Source organism: Pleurodeles waltl, chromosome 5, assembly GCF_031143425.1.
Source record: "Pleurodeles waltl isolate 20211129_DDA chromosome 5, aPleWal1.hap1.20221129, whole genome shotgun sequence".
Lineage (NCBI taxonomy): Eukaryota > Metazoa > Chordata > Amphibia > Caudata > Salamandridae > Pleurodeles > Pleurodeles waltl.
Genome location: NC_090444.1, coordinates 1,120,245,665 through 1,120,266,337, shown reverse-complemented (window position 1 = coordinate 1,120,266,337; position 20,673 = coordinate 1,120,245,665).

The following is a 20,673-nucleotide window of genomic DNA, read 5'->3' as shown; positions in this document are numbered from 1 at the left end:
CTCAATTACCTTGCGATCCAACATCTTAGCCTCTTTACTTTGATGTAGGCCTTGACCTGGTCAGACAGCCTGCACAGCTTGTTCTTGACAGATAAGCTGACATTAGTGTCAATATCATGGACACACCAATTGGTGAGTCCAGGGCTCAAGGAGAACAGACCAGTAAACTGCTTCAAAACTTGTTTGTAGTCTCTCTGCCATTGGGGTGTCAAATTAGGAGAGAGTACCACTCCCTCCACTGACCCATCTTGTGCATTTGTGGAAAGGAGGTCTCGCAGAGGTTAATTTTCCTCCTCCTTCCCTTCATCTGTGACCATAAGCATAGCCATGTTTGCCCTATCCTGGTGGGGGTTCAGTCTGTTTAAATGCAGGATCCTATGAAGATTCCTGAGGGTGCCAAGGTCCACCTGGTAGGTGACCTCACCCTTTTTCTTAAAAATTGGATAGGGCCCAGTCCATTTGGCCGGAGGTGCTCTAGAAGCCAAAGGCTCCAAAGCCCACCGCAGCTGACCTGGGTGATACTCAGGTATGGTATCCTTTTGGTCATGCCAGAGCTTCATGAGCTCTTGGCTGGCCTCCAGGTTGCTGCTTGCCTTCTTCAGGTACTCAGCCATTCGTGACCGCAGGCCCAGCACATAGTCTAGCCCATTCTCCTTGGCTTCTTTGAGCGGCTTCTCCCAAGACTCTCCCACCAAGCATAATGGGCCTCTTACAGGGTGCCCAACCAGTAACTCAAAGGGGCTGAATCCAACCCCTTTCTGTGGCACCTCTCTGTATGTAAACAGCAGGCATGGGAGGAGAACATCCCATTTTATCCTAAGATTGTCAGACAAACCCATGATCTTATTAAATTTTTCCACCAGACCATTGGTCTAGGGTTGATAGGGGGTGTGAACTTATAAGTAACACCACACTCATCCCATATTGCTTTCAGATAGGCTGACATAAAATGTATGACCCTATCTGAGACCACCTCCTTTGGGAATCCCACTCTGGTGAACATACCAAGTAGGGCCCTAGCCACTGTGGGAGCAGTGACTGTTCTGAAGGGTATTGCCTCAGAGTACCTGTGGCATGGTCCACAACCACCAACATGTACCTGTTGCCTGAGGCAGTTGGTGGGAGTGGTATAATTGAGTCTTTGGCTTGCCCCCTGACTTGCCACTGGCCTGCCAGGTGGCACAGGAATTGCAAAATTCCTTGACTTTCTCTGACATTTGGGGCCAACAGAAATGGTTGGCCATCCTGTTCCAGGTTTTGGTCTGTCTTAAATGTCCTGCTAAAGGAATATTATGGCTTAATGTCAGGAACAATTCTCTATACTTCTGGGGGGCGACCACTCTCCTGGTTGCCCCTGGCTTGGGTTCCTTGCCTCGGTGTAGAGAACTCCATCCTCCCAATAAACCTTGTGGGTTCCACTTGTATTCCCTTGTTCTTGCCTAACAGCAGTCTGTCTTAGACCCTCAAGAGTAGGACACTCTCTTTGGCCCTGACAAAAATGTTCTTTGGTGGGCCTACCTGCCCCTTGCAGTTCTGCCAAGGCAGGCAGAGCTTGCAGGTGAAGGGTACCTCACTCAGAGGTCAGATCCTCCCCCCCAGGTTTGGATTCCTCCTGACTCTCTGTACTTGTTGGGGCTGGCAAGCCAGAGCCAGTACCCTTCCTTGTCTTCTTGGAGGCTTGGCCCATTGTTCCAGGGTCCAAGTGTCCAGCATTTCCCTGTTGTGCTGCCTGTGACCTGGTCACAGCACACACCCATTCGTGGAGGTCCAGCATCTGTGCATGGACCCTTCTTTCCACCTTTTGACCATTCAGATGCTTCTAGATCATTTCCCAGCAGACATTCTACTGGGAGGGCAGGAGCTAGAGATGCCTTCTTAGGGCCAGTCACACCTCCGCATTCTAGGCTCACCATTGCCACGGGATGGAGTTTGGTTCTGCTATCTGCGTATGTTACTTGATGGAAGACACCAGGTAAGAACTTCTCTGGAGAAACCAGCTCTGTGACCATTGTCACACTGGCTCCTGTATCTCTCAGAGCTTCCATCTCAGTCCCATTGACTTTAGGCCTCTGCCTATACCTCTCCATGCTGGGAGGTAAGGTGGCCATAGTTGCAATGTCCACCCAACCCACGGACACTAAGGTGACCTCTGTGTACCCTGATCCCAGCCCTAGGCAAACTTCCACCCCCATACCTACAGTAGAAATACCATGGGACTGCCCACCAGTGGGGGGCTTCTTGGAGTAGATAGCATCCCCTCTTTTGTGTCGAAGTTGATGACACTCAAAACACTTGCTGGCCTTAGCAAGCTATTGAAACTTTCTTGCCTTAACATGATCATAATGTTTCCCCTGATAACCCTTCCTCTCAGAAATGGCATGGCTCGGGGCTCCCCCAATCTGAGAGGTTTTTAGGAACTCTTGTGAGGACTCTTTAGTCTTTTTGCCATCCTTTCCTTGGCTTCTTCCACTGAGAAGAACTATGTCCTCCTTTTTCTGGTCACCCCCTAGGGGTTTCCGGTTATCCCTAGTTCTTAACTAGTCATCTGCTGCCTCCCCCAGCTCTCTAGGGTTGGTCATCTTAGAGTCAACTAGATACTGGTGGAGCTTCTCTTGGGCACAATTAGTAAGAAAGTGACCCATCATAATCAAATTGTAAAGCTCCTCAAATATACTTACCTTGTTGTCCTGTATCCAGCCCTCTAGTGCCTTAACTGAGATGTCCACAAAATCAACCCAGGACTGGGTGTTTGTCTTCTGGGTGTCCCTAAACATGAGCCTATACTGTTCTGGGGTCAGACCAAACTTTCTAGTTAAGTATCTCTTCACACTAGGGTATGAATCTGCCTCCTCCCCACTTAAGGTCAGAAGCCTATCCCTCCCAGAGGTGAAGACCAACTCCCATAGAAGTGAACCCCAGTACTGAGGCTCAACTCTCATCATCTGGAGGGCCCACTTAAAGGCCCCAAGTCACTTGTCTATATTTTCCCCTCTACATAGGCAGAAACCACCCCCTTGGGTAATCTGGGGGCAAAACCCTCCACCCATTGACATCTCAGCTTAACTGTCACTGCCACATCTCTTTTCTGTTCCCTTGCCCACTTTTTCTTTTCCTAGGCCAGCTTCTCTACTTCCAAAGCCATATATGCTAGCTGGGCTTCCAGCTCTCTTTCCCTAAGGGACAGGTTTTCTCCTTCTGAAGGGACCCCTTCTCCCAACTAGTTTTGGGTATGGCCCTGGTAACTGTGTGTAGTGAGGACTGGTCTTCCTCATCCTCACCCAGGCTCAGATGCCCTCCCTCCCCTGAGTGGTTAGAGCTAGCATCCTCCCCTTCTTCTACCTCACCTGGAGCTTCCTCTGTGCCTACTTCTTGGGCCTCAGCCTAGGCTGTCAGGGATTTAATCAAAACATTCTTCCTGATGTAAGTGGCTTCAGGCAACCCCTCACAGTTCACAACCCCCGAAACTGGACTACTCTCATTGTGGGTAGGCTAGCCATATCAAGGTCCATGGTTACCTAGTTTTGTCTGAACAAAAATGTTTTGCAAAAATTGGAAACACGAATTTAGAAAAATCACAAAAATGTAATAATTGAAAATAATCCAGATTTCAAAACAAAAACAATTTTGCACCAGGGAAATTTAAAAGATTTATAATTTGCTTTACTTAAAACTGTAGTGTGATACATAACAAAAGTAGTGGATCCCACCACTACGCACAAAATTTTTTGCAAAGTAGATTACTGGTAAGGACAGGTAAGTACCTACACTTAGCAAGAGGCCACTAACCCCCACTAGGTTCAGTTAAGTCTAAATAAATTAACCCCAGCTCAACCCTTGGTAGCTTGGCAAAGAGCGACAAGGCTTAACTTAGGAGACAAAGGTGGTCATTATGAACATGGCGGGAAACACCGCCGACCGCCGTGGAGACGGTGAACAGAAGACCGACAGTGGCGGTGAACAGCACACCACCATAAAATGATGCCAAAAACAGAAAACACCAAAAATCCTGCAACCTCCAGACACCGCCAAGGCCCATGATAGCAGAAAGGCTGTATACCCCACCCCGCCACCGCCAAGCAGACAAATCCTCAGCCCACCAAATAATGTTGTACAAATCACTGTGGTGGTTAGTGGATGTCGAATGACCATTGGCGCTACGGACCGCCACAGCCAGCAATGGGACCCAACAGCAAGAAATGCACACATTGGCAAGTTTGAAACCCACACACCTAACATACATCCAAAATACTATAAAACACTCACATACACACCCCAACAATCCTTTGCAACGCCAATTGCACGAATCAGACTGGCAACACTATAAGTATACACTGTACACAACATAACAAAAGGCACACATACATATACACAAAAGCACCCTCACCAATACACCCAGAACACCACACCCATAACACACACCATGGCACCCCCTAAGCACCCATGCTTCACAGATAGGAAGCTAAGGACCATGGTGGACAAAATACTCAAGGTCGAGCCACATCTATTCGGGGCACAGGTGCAGCACACACCCATCGCCAGGAAGATGGAGTTATGGCAGACGATTGTTAACAAGGTCAATGCAGTGGAAACCATCCACACACAAGGGACGACATCCACAAGAGATGGAACGACCTGCGCAGGAAGGTGAGGTCAATGGCATCAAGGCACAACATTGTGGTACAGAAGACTGGGGGAGGTTCCCCACCTACACACTGACTACACCGACATAAAGCAGAAGGTACTGGCTATCCTGCACCCGGAGGGCTTCACTGGACTCACTGGAGGACTGGACTCTGGTAAGTCATCTAAAATTACTTCATATCCACCGCACCTGTAATGCATGTACCACCCCACCCCACCAACTACCACCAGGCCACAACAACCACATCCAGTCACCCTGCATGACCATAAACCCACTAACAGGCCCACATCCCTCCCCCTGTGCACAGTCACCTACCCCTGTAAGGATTCACAATGGCACTACTGCACCCACAATGCACATCCACATTCCATGCAAAATGAAAGGATAATCCCACAAAAGGTCCCTGCATGGCCTGACAGCGGAATATGCTGCATAAAATAGGGCAGGGCTGCGCGTCCTTATCCGATTTTGCAAATGTAACATGCATGTCCACTCCCCCCCACAGGCACCACCACCCATGCCACCTGGACGGAAAAGCCAAGGAGTGGCAGCACCCCACATGAAGACAGAGGCCCCATTCAGGAGACTGGAGAGGGATGTATGGACAGTGAGGAATACCCTGGCCCGTCACACAGTCCTGGACTGTCACCCTCCAGCAGCTCCACCCAGGATACCACTGACACCCCTACCACCCAGCCACCAGCATCAGCTCTGGCCAAATGACCCCACACCAGTGTCTCCAGGCCACAGACTGGCGGACCACATGTACAGAGGCCAGAGTCTCCACCAACAAACAGGCAGGATGATGATGGCCCCAGTGCAAGTGGGACTGACAGACCTGTACAGGGGACACAGGCACAGGGGGCTAGGCCCAATGGGAGGGCATCAGTGGCACAGGGAAGAGGCCAAAGGATGGATGCTTCAGCCCAGGAGGTTATCTTTGAGGTCCTGGGAGCATACCACCATACCCAAGATAGGATGGGTCAGATCCTGGCCACCCTGGAGCACAATCAAAGGCTGCAGATAGCACAACCACAAGAGGACAAGGAGCAATGGAAGCAGCTCAATGCCACCACAGCCACCATTGCAGGGGTGCTGCAGCATCACTACCCTAGTTAGCCTGAGACCCCCACTCACCTGGAGGTCCCTACCACTGCCCAGGACACAGACCTGCCATCCATATCTGTATCAACAACTGGACTGGTGGCACTGGCACAGGACACACAGGAGACCAGCAACCCAAGCCCTGCAGCCCAGCACCAGTCACTCAAACATTCCCTCAGACCCAGATATGGCACTGGAACACCTGCCAAGACCAAGGCCCCTGCTAAGAAGTGACTCTGCCCTGAACTGTGTCCCAAGTGTGCCACTGTGCTACCATCTTGACTGACCAATACCAACATACCAACTTTCAAGGGACATATGGACCAATACCCACTGCCACCAATCGCTGAGCCCATGTACCTGGTATGGATATGCACCATGAGCCCACTCCCTATCACTGTACAGCGACACGTAATAAAACACATCTACACCAATTCATATGTCCCCTGTCATTTTGAGTATTCAATTGTTAGTGTGAATGCATTAGCCAGTCAATTCCATAATCATACCTTTATTGCAGGAATGGCACCCCACACACAATAGTGTCTGAAGTAAGTCACAATGTACACTATGTTTGTTTCCAAGGCACATGCCACCTCAGTCTTCAGGTAACAGTTTCAATGACTACAGACATCACATCCCCAAGCAAATGAGTCAGACAAATAATTATGCAGTGCAGACAACAGCATCAGTGAACAGTACCCCATAGTCACTGGAAGTATAAGTGGATCAGCTGGTTCTTGGAGTTGACATATTTCCCCTCTTCATCCTCACCTTCACTCTCATCCCTCTCAGAGTTTGCAGGTCTGGATGTATAGCACCCTTCTCCTCTAGAAGGGGGATAGCTGTCATCACAGCCAAGTTGTGCAGCATGCAGCAGGCCACCACTATTCTACACACCTTCTAAGGGCCATAGCACAGGGATCCCCCAGAGAGATGGTGGCAACACAATCTAGCCTTCAGGAGACCTATAGTGCATTCAATCACCCTCCTAGTACATCCATGGGCCTCATTATAATTACTCTCTTTATCTGTCCTTGAATTTCTCACTGGTGTCAGGAGCCATTGCAAGTTGGGGTACCCAGAATCAACTGCAAAAGTGGGTGAAAGAGGACTTTAACAAACTGCCATTACATGCATACAGCCTGGCTGTCAGCTATGCACTGATCCAGTATCATACACACTCACCTATAAGTCAACCTCTGTCCCCTTGTAGTTGTTCCATTATGTGTGGCACACTGCTGTTACTCAGTACTGGTCAGCAGTACACACCAATTGTATGTTCATTGAGTGGAAGTTATTTCTGTTCCTGTATACCTGCTCATTCATGGGGGGATGAGAGCTATGTAGGTTCCATCAATGACACCTATCACATGGGGTATGTTTGCAAAGGCATAAAATCCAGACTTGATGGCCAGGAGTTCAGCCCTTTGGGGAAACTGGACATATGTTTGCATGTGTTGTACAAATGCATCCAGGAATTTTGACAGGATGAGGCTAAACATTGGCCGTGAGAACCCTGCACCCATGCCCACTGTCATCTGAAATGAGCCCGTAACCAAAAAATTGAGTACAGATAGCACTTGAACTTCAGTGGGGATGGCGTGCCGATTCAGAATAGCCAGTCTCAGTACAGGATCCAGTAAAGCACATAGGTCCTGGATTGTTGAATGATTGAGTCTGTAGGTGACAATGATGTGACGTTCCTCCATGGTATCCAAATAAACAAGAGGTCTGTACAGAGATGGGACCCTCCCTCGCCACATGGGTCTGTACCTATGGGGAGGAAAGAAAACATATGAGGGACACACATACACATGCTAAACATGTTGTGAATGAATAATTGGTGTGCAAATCGTAGGTTACACACACATAAGCAATGTATGATGTATAACGTTAGGCACATGTATGCAGAGATACCTCTGGTCTAATGTCATGCCAGTGTGGATACATTTCGTGAGATGGTTGAATGTGAGGAACAGACACTCGTGTGGGCAGGCGACTAAGGGCTGGGATTTGTTGGCCCTGTCTGGGGCTTCCGACCAGGAAATATGTCTGTGGTGCTAGCAAAATGGCAGCCTCCTGCACTCCAGATATGAGGGATTGGAAGTGACATCATTCCGCTGGCGGTAGTTGTCATGGCGGAAGGCGGTGTTCACCGCTGTGCACCGATTCTTTGGTTTACATAGTTGTCAGTGGGAAACTGGGCCTATCATGATCGCCGCCGGCAGTGATGGTACACACTGCTTCGGAGCGTACGCCATGTCATCACACCAATTTCACTTGACTCCCGATTTCCATGCATGCAAGTACTCCACTGAGTGTGCTGCTCTGTTCTGACTCTGATTATTCCAATGGCACGAGTCACAGTGGCCTTCACCACTGAGGAGCTGGAGAAGCTGGTGGACGGGGTCTTACCCCTGTATGCCAAGTTAAATGGGCGACCAGAGGAGCAGGTGAATTGGCGGTTGTCTTGCATGGATGTGTGTGATGGTGGTGGTTGCCTGTATGCATGTTTGCTCGATTTGTAAATGCACAGGCGTAGATTGTGTGGCATGTACTGTTAGTGATTTGGTCAAATGATCCTGTGAAGTTTCTGTCCCATAGAGGACGGCATGTCAGCTGTATCAGATGGCTGTATCCGATGTCTGTTTTTCTACTCTGTGTGTCCCATACAGTTCAGCGCCCATCAGAAGAAGGGACTCTGGCAAGCTATTGCCAAGGAGGTGCAGAACCTGGGGGTCTACAACTGGCAGAGCACCCACTACAGGAAGCGGTTGGAGGTCCTGAGGCCCTAGGCCAGAAAGACCTGCGAGGCTGAGCTGGGGAAGTCATCCCAATGAGGAAGGGGTGCCCATCAGACCCTGACCCCCCTAATGGCCCGCATTCTGGTGGTGGCATATCTGGATTTGGATGGGCACTTGAAGACAGCACAGCAGCCACAAGGGGGTGAGTACCTACACTGTTTACTGCTAATTTGATAGATGTGTTTGGGTGCTGTAGTATGTATGCTGTCTAGTGCCAGGCACTCTGACAGGTATGTTTCTGCATTTCTGCCCCCATACGCGCAGAAATGGTGTGGAACAGGTGTTGACGGTCCAAATAGGCCCATAGGGGTTTATCTTCCTGTACTGTAGAAGTCTTTGTGGGCCCATGGACTAGTGGGTTCATTGGCTGGCCAGGGCCCCCCAAATGTGCAGTCCAAACACTTCATCAGGTCCCTGTTTCACGTGGGAAATGAGCTGTATTCTGGGGTAGTGGCCATTAGTCAGGGGCATAGTCATGACTATTGTTGTAGGTGTTGTGTGTAGGTGTGTAAGCTGGATGTGGTTGTGTGTGCACCAAGTACATTCATTCAGGTATTTACAGATTTCTCTCATGTTCTGTCTCCCCACCCCTGTGCTCCTGTGTCCTTTGTGTACTTCAGCATCATCTGTATTAAGAAGCAGTGGCACCGGTGAGTGGGGATGCAGCAGCCCATGTTTTCAAGGAGGCAGAGTCAGCGGAGCCCAAGGAGACCAGTGGGTTGGAGGGCGAGGGGAGTACCACAGGGGAGTCAACTACTACTGGCGGTAGTAACTCTGATACCTCCTCCAATGGCAGCTCCCTGGTGGTGGTGGACCCTATTGGGCCCACCCTTTCTTTGTCATCTTCTGCCACCCCATACCATCTCCGCCCTCCCAGTTGCTCCCCACCCAGATGCCCATGCCCAGTCACCCAGAGGTGTGGGCATCTCCTTCGCCCCCTGGCACCTCATCCCCTGCCCCAGTCAGCCCTGCTGCCCTCACAGAGGTGGCTATTGACCTCCTGAGGACCATCTCTGTAGGGCAGACAACCATTGTGAATGCCATCAAGGGGCTAACATGCCAGATGCAGCAATGCAATGCATTCCTGGGAGGCATTCACAGTGCCATGTCTGGCCTACAGAGGTCTTTTCAGGGTTTGGCCTCCTCTTTGATGGCAGCCAGTGTCCCTGGTCTTTCCGTCCCCCCTCCCAGCACCTCTACTCCTTCCAGCACCCCACTCCAGTCACCCACCCCAAGCACGTGTTCAGACAGCCATGTACACACCTCAACACACAAGAAGTACACAGAGAAACACAAGCACCACACTTCCCACCACAGGCATACACACACCCAACATTCAAAGGCACACACAACAACATCCACATCCCCCAGTGTGTTCACCTCTCCCTGTCTGTCACCTCAACATGCACACCCACAAGCACTGCACCCTCAGTCATTGATGCTGGCCCCATTCTTGCAGTCACCACAACATCTGACATCCAGTCATCCACCCCAGACACCACACCTGCACTCACCACAACTATATGGACTGACACATGCAGCACACTCACCAGACCTGCAGACACCCAGACAACATCATTTACACTGGCAGCCTGTCTTGTCCCACTGTGTCCACCCCACATCCTACCAAGACACTCAAACATTCACAGACACCCACTCAACACACATCCATCACCCATCAGCATACTGTAAAGGCACCTGTATCCACGTCCAGCACACCTACAGCTGGTACAAGCACTCCCTCTACCTCCACTCCCACACCTTCCTCCATATCCGCCCAAAGAAACATTTCCTCTCCCATGTTGACCTGTTTGACCCAACACACTGGCCCACTCTGTCTCGTCCCTAAATGCACCCCCGGTCCAAGCCCACTCCCCCACCTTCCAAGGGCAGGCCCAAACCCCCTCCATCTCCCAAACATAAGCCCAAGCCCACCCTTCCAGGCATATTCCCCAGCCCCGCAACCACCTGCCCCTGTTCCCTGAGGTGACTGGCTGCCCCATTGATGTCCCTTTTCAGTGGAGTAAGCTGTGCACATATGGGAGTCAAGTCCAGCACATTTGGGCCCTTAAGGGTATTTGACATGGACTGGCCAATGGCCTTATTTGGTCATTACTTTTTTAATGTTTTGTTAACGTTTGTGTGCCCAGTGGTGCTGTTGGCACAATATGGAGATGTGGCTCATCATTTCATTGTGGGGTGTGGGATGCACATGTGTGTACTTTGGTGCAGGTCTTTGTTGCCTTGTGTCGTGTAAGTACCTCTTATTCTGGTGTTTATGGCTTGAGATGGTTGGAGGGGTTGTGAGTGCACTGCTGGGTGGGTGGGGTGGGTAGTTGTGTAACTGTGCCCTTTCTTCCCATGTTTACTACATTGCGGTACTTACCGTCATCGTCCTCGTTGGCGATCACGGTCATGGAGGTATATTGCAAGGAGCAGGACTGGCATTATTTGCAACTCTCTCTCCATGACTGCTTTGGCATATTGTGTGTGCCTAGAGTGAGTGTTTCCTTTTATTTTGTACGTTTCCACCAACCACAGAACTGACTGCGGTCTTGTGCTTCATTATTTGGTGGGTGGGTGGTGCCTTTCCGTCAGCCTGTGGGCAGCATCTTCTGTCATCGTCAGCACTACAATGATGGCAGTGTGTGGATGGACCGCTACTTGTTTCTCATGTGCTTCAGTATTTGGCGGTCCGGACCGCCAGCCTGTTGGCGGTAGTTACCGCCACCACCAGCGGAGCGGTGATTGCCGCCATGTTCATAATGACCACCAAAGTGTAAAGCATTCAAGTATCAAAAAACAGTAATTAAACAAAGGAAACAGTTTAAAAATCCAAAACCAATTTATGAAAATAGGAAATATTTTTAGCTTTAAAATGACACCACAACGAATAAAATTGGATAAGGGGAACAGGAGTTATGAATTTTTAAAGAATTTGTGATTTTTAGGGCTTAGAATTGAATAGCACCAATCTGGTCATCTGCTCGCACTTCGACCAGGGCAAAGTCAAAGTTTAAGGCTGATCGCGATGGAGCCCTGCTCAGGTACAGCAAGCAGAAGGCCTCAGTCAAAAGTTTACCTTTGGACTTAGTCATTTTCTTGAAGATTTTCTTCAGTGGGACGAAGTTGACAGTTCGATCTGACCTCCCTGGAGCCCTTCCTCAGATTCGCATTGTGGGAGCCCTCGGTGAAGATTTCTATGTTCGGACTTAGATGATTTTTCGACATGAAAATCCTTCAACCGGGGCAAACCTGAATCTTGATCCGATGTCCCTAGAGCCCTCTTCAGGTACACTGTGCGGGAGGTCCCCGTCAACTCTCTACGTTCGGACCTAGTCACTTTTTTGGACATTTTCTTTAGCGGGACGAACCTGCCAGTCAGGCCGGGTCACGTTTGAGGCAAACTGGCTGGAGTTGCTGTGGCGGGTCAGTTCCTTTAAGGAGCTTTTTCCAAAATGTTCTCCAATCTTCTCCACAATTCTGGATCTTCTTGCAGAATGTTTTTTAAGTTTCTTTTGTAGTCCACAGTTCAGGCCAAGGTTCCAGAAGCTCTGAGTTGCTCCTTGAGGGTGCGGACTACAACTCCCGGAATGCAACTGGCTCAAACTCCAAATTGGCCACTGGACAGTGGTCAGCTGGTCAGTTTCTTCAGGATGTGAGACAGGGACTCTGGTTAGCAATTTTTCACCTGTAGCAAACAGGGAGTCCCTCCTTAAACCATTTAAAGCCAGGCAAAGTTCTTCTTGTGGTAAAGCCCAAGTGTGCAGCTTGTGCACTCCTTCAGAATGCAGAGTCCACTTGCAGGTCAGGGGTCCAGCAGGTCAATTCTTCTTCACCTGATGTTCTCCTGATGTTCTTCCTTTTAGGGATCTGAGGTGTGGCTGCAGCTCTGCCATATTTATCCTTGCTCCAGGGTAAAAAAACAGGGGGGTCCTGCAGGTTATTTCCCCTTGTGATGTCCACTTCCTGGGAAGTGTGGCAAAAATCAATCCAAGGGAGCAACATGCTTCAAAAATCCATCATGGCTGAAACTGATTTTTGGAAGTTATGTCTGTCTGAGCCCACCCATTGGTGTGGCTAAAAATCCTAAACACACCCCTGTCCTGCCCTCTCCTAATCTAATCAAGAGGGCTTGCAAGATATGAGGGAGGTGTTATGTTGCTCCAAAGATCCTCCCCTGCCTTTGAAGACCAGTTTGGCAGTCCTCTCCCCTTCCTGCTTCCCCATCTCCTAAGGTAGTCCTCCTCCCCCAGTCACATCCTTTGTGTTCAGCCCAGACCACTTCACACCTCATCAAGGAAGCCTGGCCAGGCTGCCAGAGGCTGGCCAGCCAGAGAAGCGCACTACAGAGCTGAAGTTGGCAACTTTTTAGGTAGAGTTTAAAATTCATTACCTGAACTAATTATATTAAATCTAACAATTGTATGTTGTGTGATTTATTATAACAATTCATTTCATACCAAACTTAAGGGTACTTTGTTAATTAAAATAAAGTCTTCCCATTTTAGCCTATGGAGGCCATTCACGACAGTGAGGGAAAACTTAATTTGGCTATTTTACCTCACCAGGGCTTATAAATGTTTTTTAATAAGGTCCCTGCATATAGTTACATGGCACCCAACCCTAGGGGCGCATAGGACACACCTTAGGGGTGACTTATATGTAAAAATAAGGTAGTTTAAGACCTTGGAAGTACTTTTAATTCCAAAGTCGAACTTGCATATAACTTTAGTTTAAAAGCAGCCAGTAAGGCAGTCCTGCATTTAAAATGACACTGGGCACCTCAGCAGGGCACCTATGGGTGTACTACCTATGCTGGGGTCCCTAATCCTACATGCCTTACCATATACTAGGGACTTATACGTAGGTTAATACTGTCAGTTATAATTAGCCTAATTTGCATGTCGACTTTACACAGAGCACTGGCCCTGGGACTGGTAAGCAGTACCCAGGGCACAGCCAAGAGTCAGTAAGCACCAGTATCTGTTCAAAAATGCTTGGAGGTGACCAGGGCAAAAAAGGAAGAGTTTCCAACAGTTTCCACGCCTTAACCTCCACTATCACGAGGAGAGGCAATCATGTCCCATACACAGCAGAGTCACAGAAGCTTCTTTGAGGATTATGACAGCCGTGCAATAACTAAATTCATTAAAGGGCCCATCTGCTAAGCATTAAGTATGATTCACATGCACGTTCATAACTTGCGGCACAAGTTGCAGGTGCACAACTATGGAGACGCTAATCAACCATGTGTTTCCAAAGTGTAGAAACATCTTTACATAGAAATTAGACTTAAGCCAAACCTCTTATTGCCTGCAAGCAAAGAACATTTTTGAATGCAATTTCAGTTTTTATGAGGACAATCTTTTATGAGCATTATATTTTTGCATTTTTTAAGTTTACTTCTTTTTACAGATCAAGGAGAATAGGCATGCCAGTTCGACTATTAATGTAGTTAAAACACTCAGCATGGTTATTTGCTTTCAGAGGTAATCATTAGAAAGCCTCTAGAGGACCAGATCACATATATACAGACCTCTCAACTTTCCAATGTTCATGAACCAAGTTTATTCCTTGCATTCTGGGACTTTTATTTCTGATTTTATTGTGGTATAAAAAAGGATCACAAATCCCAGAATGTATAGAAAAAAAGAACAGGAAATCTTGACAGCTCTCTGTGTTGTCCATTTTTTGAAGTTAAGGATATCAGGTTGTATGTTATAGTTCAGTAGGTCATAATACGTTCACAATATGTAACTGGTATTTCCAATCAAATTGTTTGTGGCCAGCTATTTTTCATTAAGAACTAAGAAATGATTTTATTGCTTTGTGAAACTGATATACTGTTTATTATATGTGTGTTATGTGAACCAGAACCGTGGTATTTTCTCTGTAACCCTGGGCTATTGTTTTAGTTTTGATTCTGGATATTATAAGTGTCAAAACATTGTACATATTTTAATTCTTGGTTATAGGGTCTTCTGTCTTGACTTGAGGGGCAAATTTAAGCCAGCATAAATTGTTAATAAAACCTGGTGAAAGTCAAGCAAGTCACACCACTCTCGATTCCCCCATGTGCCTAGTTTTAAAAAATGTGCAAGTTTGAGAGGGTTCCACAGGTGCTGGCTAAACTAGGGCCTAAAATCCACAGGTACCCAGTTTGGAGGAAAGAGGTCAGTTTTGAGTGGAAAAGTGTGATGCATTCATGTTGTGTTTTGGGCCTTGCCTGTCATGAGCACTAGGACTACCCACACAAGTTAGGTACTATTTTTATCAGAAAACTTGTCAGAATGCTGAGAGGAAGGAAGTTTGTGGCTCTCCAAAGATTCCAGAACTTTCTATTGCAGAAGTATGAGGAACATGTGTTTTAAGTCATGGAATTCTGGGTAAAAAACACCTGTTGAGAGCCATGCAATTCCCCTCACTCTCTCCCTGGATTCTCACAGGTATCTAGGTCATGATTTAAGAAACGTGGCGCTGCACCCAGTGCAGCACCACTTTTCTTGTGCCCCTTAGGGACCCCCTAACACAACCATTCTGGCGCAGTATCTAAGATATGGCGTACCAGGAACAGGCATTAAAAGTGCTGAAATAAATTACACAAAGAAATCCTTTTGATGCACAGGCATAATGTAGCGTAAAGGGCTACAAAGTGCACAATGCATGTGTTGCAGCACCTTGTAAATTTGGCACAGTGATTTTGCCCACATTGGGCCATATTAGCTTAAAAAAAATGACACTAATGTTACGCAAGAAGGCACTAGGGGCTCTTAAATCAGCCCCCTAGTTTTCAAAAGCGTGAAAGTTTGCTTGGTTTTCCTAGGTGCCAACTGAGCCGGGCCCAAAATCAACAGTTACCCATCATGCGAAAAAGGGGTCAGTTTTCTGTGGAAAAATGGGATATGTTCATCCTGAGTTTTGAGGCCTTTCCTCCCTCAGGCACCAGGCATGTCCACACAAGTGATGTACCATTTTTATTGGAAGACATGTGGGGGCATAGAATAATAGAACATCTGTTATTACTAGTCGAAGTTTGCTGTATGTGTGCCTTCCAAATATAAGCTAGTGTTTAAGAAAGAAGACATTTTGTAAAATACTCTCTAAATCGCATGCTAATGTGGGTACCCATAAATTCAGAGATGTACAAATAATCCCTTCTCCTAAGCTGCCTATCTTCTGCCATTTCAGCAATACATAGGTTTCTTTGATAGCTATTTTTCACTGTACATATTTGACCATATGAATTGAACTATACTCAGTAAAGAATGAAAAGCTATTGTACGGTTCAGCTCAGTTGTTGGCCATGGGTACCTTGGGGACCTACAAACCCTATATATCCCCACAACAGAGGTGTCTAGTAAACATAATGGTATATTGCTTTTGTAAGATGACAATTTTCCCTAGTCATTTTCAATATTTCTTTACTTCAACAGTTAGGGCCATATCTGCGGCCCTGGTTACGTTGCTGTTACATGATAATGTAGTGCAACACCGACGCAACCCCTAAGGCACATTAATGAATCCATGCAAGGCCACCTTAAGATGAACTTGTGTGGCTTCATAAATCTGAAATAATGCAATGCTGAAAAAATGGTTGCATTGTGTTAGTCTGCCCTGGGAAGCCATTCCATAGGCATAGAGTGGGTTATCCCACACAACTCCCATGCATTCCCAGATTTACAAGAATCTGTCAACCTGGGACTGCACCAAAATGCTATTCCTTCCGAGGGGAGATGCAACAAGAAGAAATATCTTTATTTCTCTTCAATTTTTCTGCTTTCAATGAACGCTACATTCTGCCTTAATGGATTGTTTTTGTGCAGGAAGGTGTCCCTTCCTGCACAGAAACAAACATATCTGCGATGCAGGCATCCCGTGTGCCAACGCAGGGGGAGAGAACAGAAATGCACTGTATTTTGTGCATTTCTGCCCTTTCCCTGTGGTGTAGGGCAGTGCTGCAAGGTCAATTATTGCGCTGCCCTTTGCCACGGACTCGTGGAAAAGCCCCTTAGTTTCTTTGGGATCTACATATATGACCCCTTGCTGAATTTGGGACTCTGTCTACTTTTCAGAAATCTATTGCTTTTCTGGATCACCTATAGTGTCATGCTTGTTTCCACCTTAAGCTGGAAGTAGGTTGACAACACAAAAAATAAGAAAAATTGGTTACCACTTTGGAAAATGCCACAACTATGGTAAAATTATTAGGATTTTTTTTGTGGATGCACTTTTTTAGAAAAAAAAAAAAACAGAGACACTTTTATCCAGAGCTCATTTTTCCTACTTTTCCTACACAACTCAAAATGTAGCTAGATTTTGCCTATATTCTAGTTCCTGTCCAGGGAAATCAGAGAAGTTCACAGTGGCAACTCTGGAATCCGCAGAAAAAAGTGGGGGTCGTGGCACAGGCCCATCAGTTAAGGAATTAAGCAACACAGCAATTTTGGTTTCTACACTGCCTTGAGATACTTTTTAGTCCATGACCTCGAAGTGATTTGTTTTTTTATACGTTTGTTTTAATGTAACACGATTCATAGATGACTTTTGTTGTACAGTGTAATGATTATATTGCCTGCACAATAAAATATTTTAGCACTGCTACAGCTTCTGTAAAATTACCTTTAAGAAGTTAAATCGTGCCGAGGACATATTTATTTAGAGATGTGTTACACCATCGCATTCACACGTACTCTTTCATTGTAGGCCACGTCTCAAAATAAACTTAAAAAATCGCATGTGAAAGGATACTGGCTGGATTATCGCTTTTACAATTTAGTTTGAAAACTTTAGTGGGAACACAGCAGTAATCACTGTAATCCAGTCATTTTTCTGAAACCTTCGGGAGGAGTATAGGTTTCCGCAATAGTTTGTGAAATTGGATAACCGTTGTTTTCTTCGTGAAAGTTTGCTCCTACAAAGAAAAAGTAGTTGTGTATATTTTCTTGTCAAAAACGTAGATTTTGAATCATTACATTTAATGGCACCTCAAAAGATGAAAAGCTAAAGCTTTCTATTAAATGATACTAAATCATTTTACCAAATAGTGTGTAATAGAGATATTCTGACTTCATGAAGATTAGTCACTATAAAAATAATGACGCTGAAAATGAGAGAACATTTGGTTCATCCAGTTATAAGAAGTACTGAGATCTGACGTGCCAATGAAAACATGTGTTGAGTGGATGCTGCTATCTAGTCAAAATACCTCTTGACATCTCTTTCATAGCAGCATTTCTGACAGACTCAAATTACAGTCATGCGATGTTTAATTTCTGACACTGAGCTGTATGGATAAGCCTGTTTCTATTCTAGAAACGCATTAAAATTCACCTCAATTAAAAAAACAAAAGGTTTCGAACTTTGTCGTGCATACCCTATTTAACCTTCTGAGAGCCACTTCCGTTTAATAACAGGGTACAGCTTGCAGATCAGGTCATCTTACGACTTCTACATCAATCAGCTTCATTCAAGGCCTCTGCCCCGCTTGGTCTTACACAGACAAATCACTGCTACTGTTTCCTGCTGACTGCCTTCACTTTAGCACCCATAAACAACTCAGGTATTTTATTTAAATTTCCTTTTTAGCCTTCCTATTATGGAACATTTTCCTACCTACTCCTTGTGGGAGGCTGGCCTGGTTTGTAGTGGGTACCTAAGGTACTTACACCGTATACCAGGTCCAGTTATCCCTTAGTAGTGAAATGTAGTCAGTGTCTAGAAGCCAGGCTGTCTAGAGGTAGCTGTAGGCAGAGCAGCCAAGGCTGAACTAGGAGACATGCAAAGCTCTTGCAGAACTACTGTAGTCACACAGTACTTACACACATGAAAGACAATACTCACTGTTACAAAAATAAAGGTACCGTATTTTAGTCACACAATGCCAAAAATACTTTGTAGGCTATACTCCCTTAAGAGGTAAGTACATCACAAAATATATACACTAGTAACCAGAAACAGGTAAGTACACAGTAGGATAACAGTGAAAATCACAATAGGTTGCAATGGGCCTAGGGGGAACACAAACCATGTACTAAAATAGTGGAATACAAAAGTCGGCTTTCCACCTAGGCAAGTGTAGTGTGTAGAGGGAAAGCAGGAGTAAAACACAGCAAGTTTCCTAAAAGATACTAGAAGTCATGATAAAAGATAATGCAAGAACCAGAAGAGACTGCAAGGCACCACCGATGGATTCCTAGACCTTAAGAGCTGTGGAAGAAGGGGACCAAGTCAAAGAAGTGAAGAGTTCAGGGAGAACAGGAGCCCCTGCTAACTTGGATGAAGGTTCAAAAGTGGAACTACCGGTGAGAAAACAAAGTCAGTATTGTACCAAAGAAGACAGATGTTGTTTCCTGATTGGTGCAGAAGATGTCCAACGCCGGATGGATGAATGCAGTCTGGTTTGCATCGCTGGATTCCACCAACAAGCCTTGGTAGACGCAAAGCTTGCGGTTAGCGGAAAATGGCACTGCCCGGGACCAGGAGGGACCTGGTGGCCTCTACCCAGGAGGGGGAGACAGAGGGGGCTCACAGTAACTGAGAGAGCCATCAGAAGACCAGGCAGCATGCACAGGAGTCCCACAGCATCGGGACAAAGAAGGTACAAATGGAGGCCCATGCAGCAGGACACAAATGATTTCCATGCCGCTGGAGAACCACTCCGGAAGCTATGCGTCACAAGATGGAGTGCTGGGGGTCTAAGCTGTGCTGTGCATGACGAACATCTTGGAAGGTCGCACACAAACCTTAGCAACTGCAAGTCCCATAGTGCACGGGGGTACTGTCCTGCGTGGTGGGGCAAGCTCTTACCTCACCAAAGTTGGACAGCTGGACAGTGAGACTTCCGAAGTGACTTTAGTCCACTACCCATGGTGCTGAATCCACACCTGTCATCTGGAGAGAGGGTCCAAGCCACCAGTTATCGCTGCAGAGAGGTGCCTGCTGAAGCAGGGAAGGGACTCCGTCACTCCACAGGAGATTCCTTTGGTTCTTCGGGTGCAGGCTGAAGGCAGGCAGTCCTCAGAGGATGCACAACCTGGAAACTGTTGCAGTTGCTGACAGGAACTAAAGATATAATGTTGCAGAAGTCGTCTTAGCTTCTTTGTTGCTGTTTTGTAGATTTCCTGGAGCAGTCAGCGATTGATCCGTCGGTCGAAGATAAAGTAAAGGATGCAGCGGATTCCTGCTTGAGTCTTGCAATCCAAATCTAAAGAAACACCCAGAAGAGAGACCCTAAATAGTGCTGAGAGGTGGATTGGTCGCCTAACCAGGGGTGCACCTATCAGGAGGGGTCTCTGACATCACCTGCTGACACTGGCAACTCAGATGCTCCCAGAGTTCCCTGACCATCCTGAAAACAAGATGGCAGAACCCAGGGTTACTCTGGAGGAGCTCTGGGCACCACTCATGGGCTGGTGTTTGACAGGGGAGTAGTCACTCCCCTTTCCTTTGTCCAGTTTTGCACCAGAGTAGGAACTGGGGTCCCTGAACCAGTGTAGACTGGATTATGTAAGGAGGGCACCATATGTGACCTTCAAAGCATTTCCAGAGGCTTTGGAAGATACCCTCCCAGACCTGTAACATATATTTCCAAAGGGAGAGGGTGTAACACCCCTCTCCTAAAGGAAATGCATTGTTGTGCCTTCCTGGCATTGGGCTGCTCAAGCCCCAGGAAGGCAGAAGCCTGTCTGTGAGGTGGCAACAGCTGGGGCTGCAGTGTAAACCTCAGAAGGCTGGTATGGCAGTACTGGGGGGCCATGGCAGAGCCCCCAGAGTGCATGGGATTGGATACAATTCCCAGTTGTTAGACACCTTGCTTGGCAATATTCGGAGTTACCATTGTGAAGCTACATATAGGTATTGACCGATATGTAGTGCACGCTCATAATGGCATTCATGCACTCATTAAGTCAGGGGAAATGGGCCTGGATGATGTGGGGGCACCTCTGCTAGTGCAGGGGTGTCCTCACACACAGGTACTATGCACCTAGCCTTCAGAGTCTGAAGGTTTGACATATAGGTGACTTATAAGTGACCTGGTGCAGTGAAAATGGTTGTGAAATAGTGCATGCATTATTTCACACAGGCTGCAATGGCAGTCCTGAAGAAGTCTTTGTATGG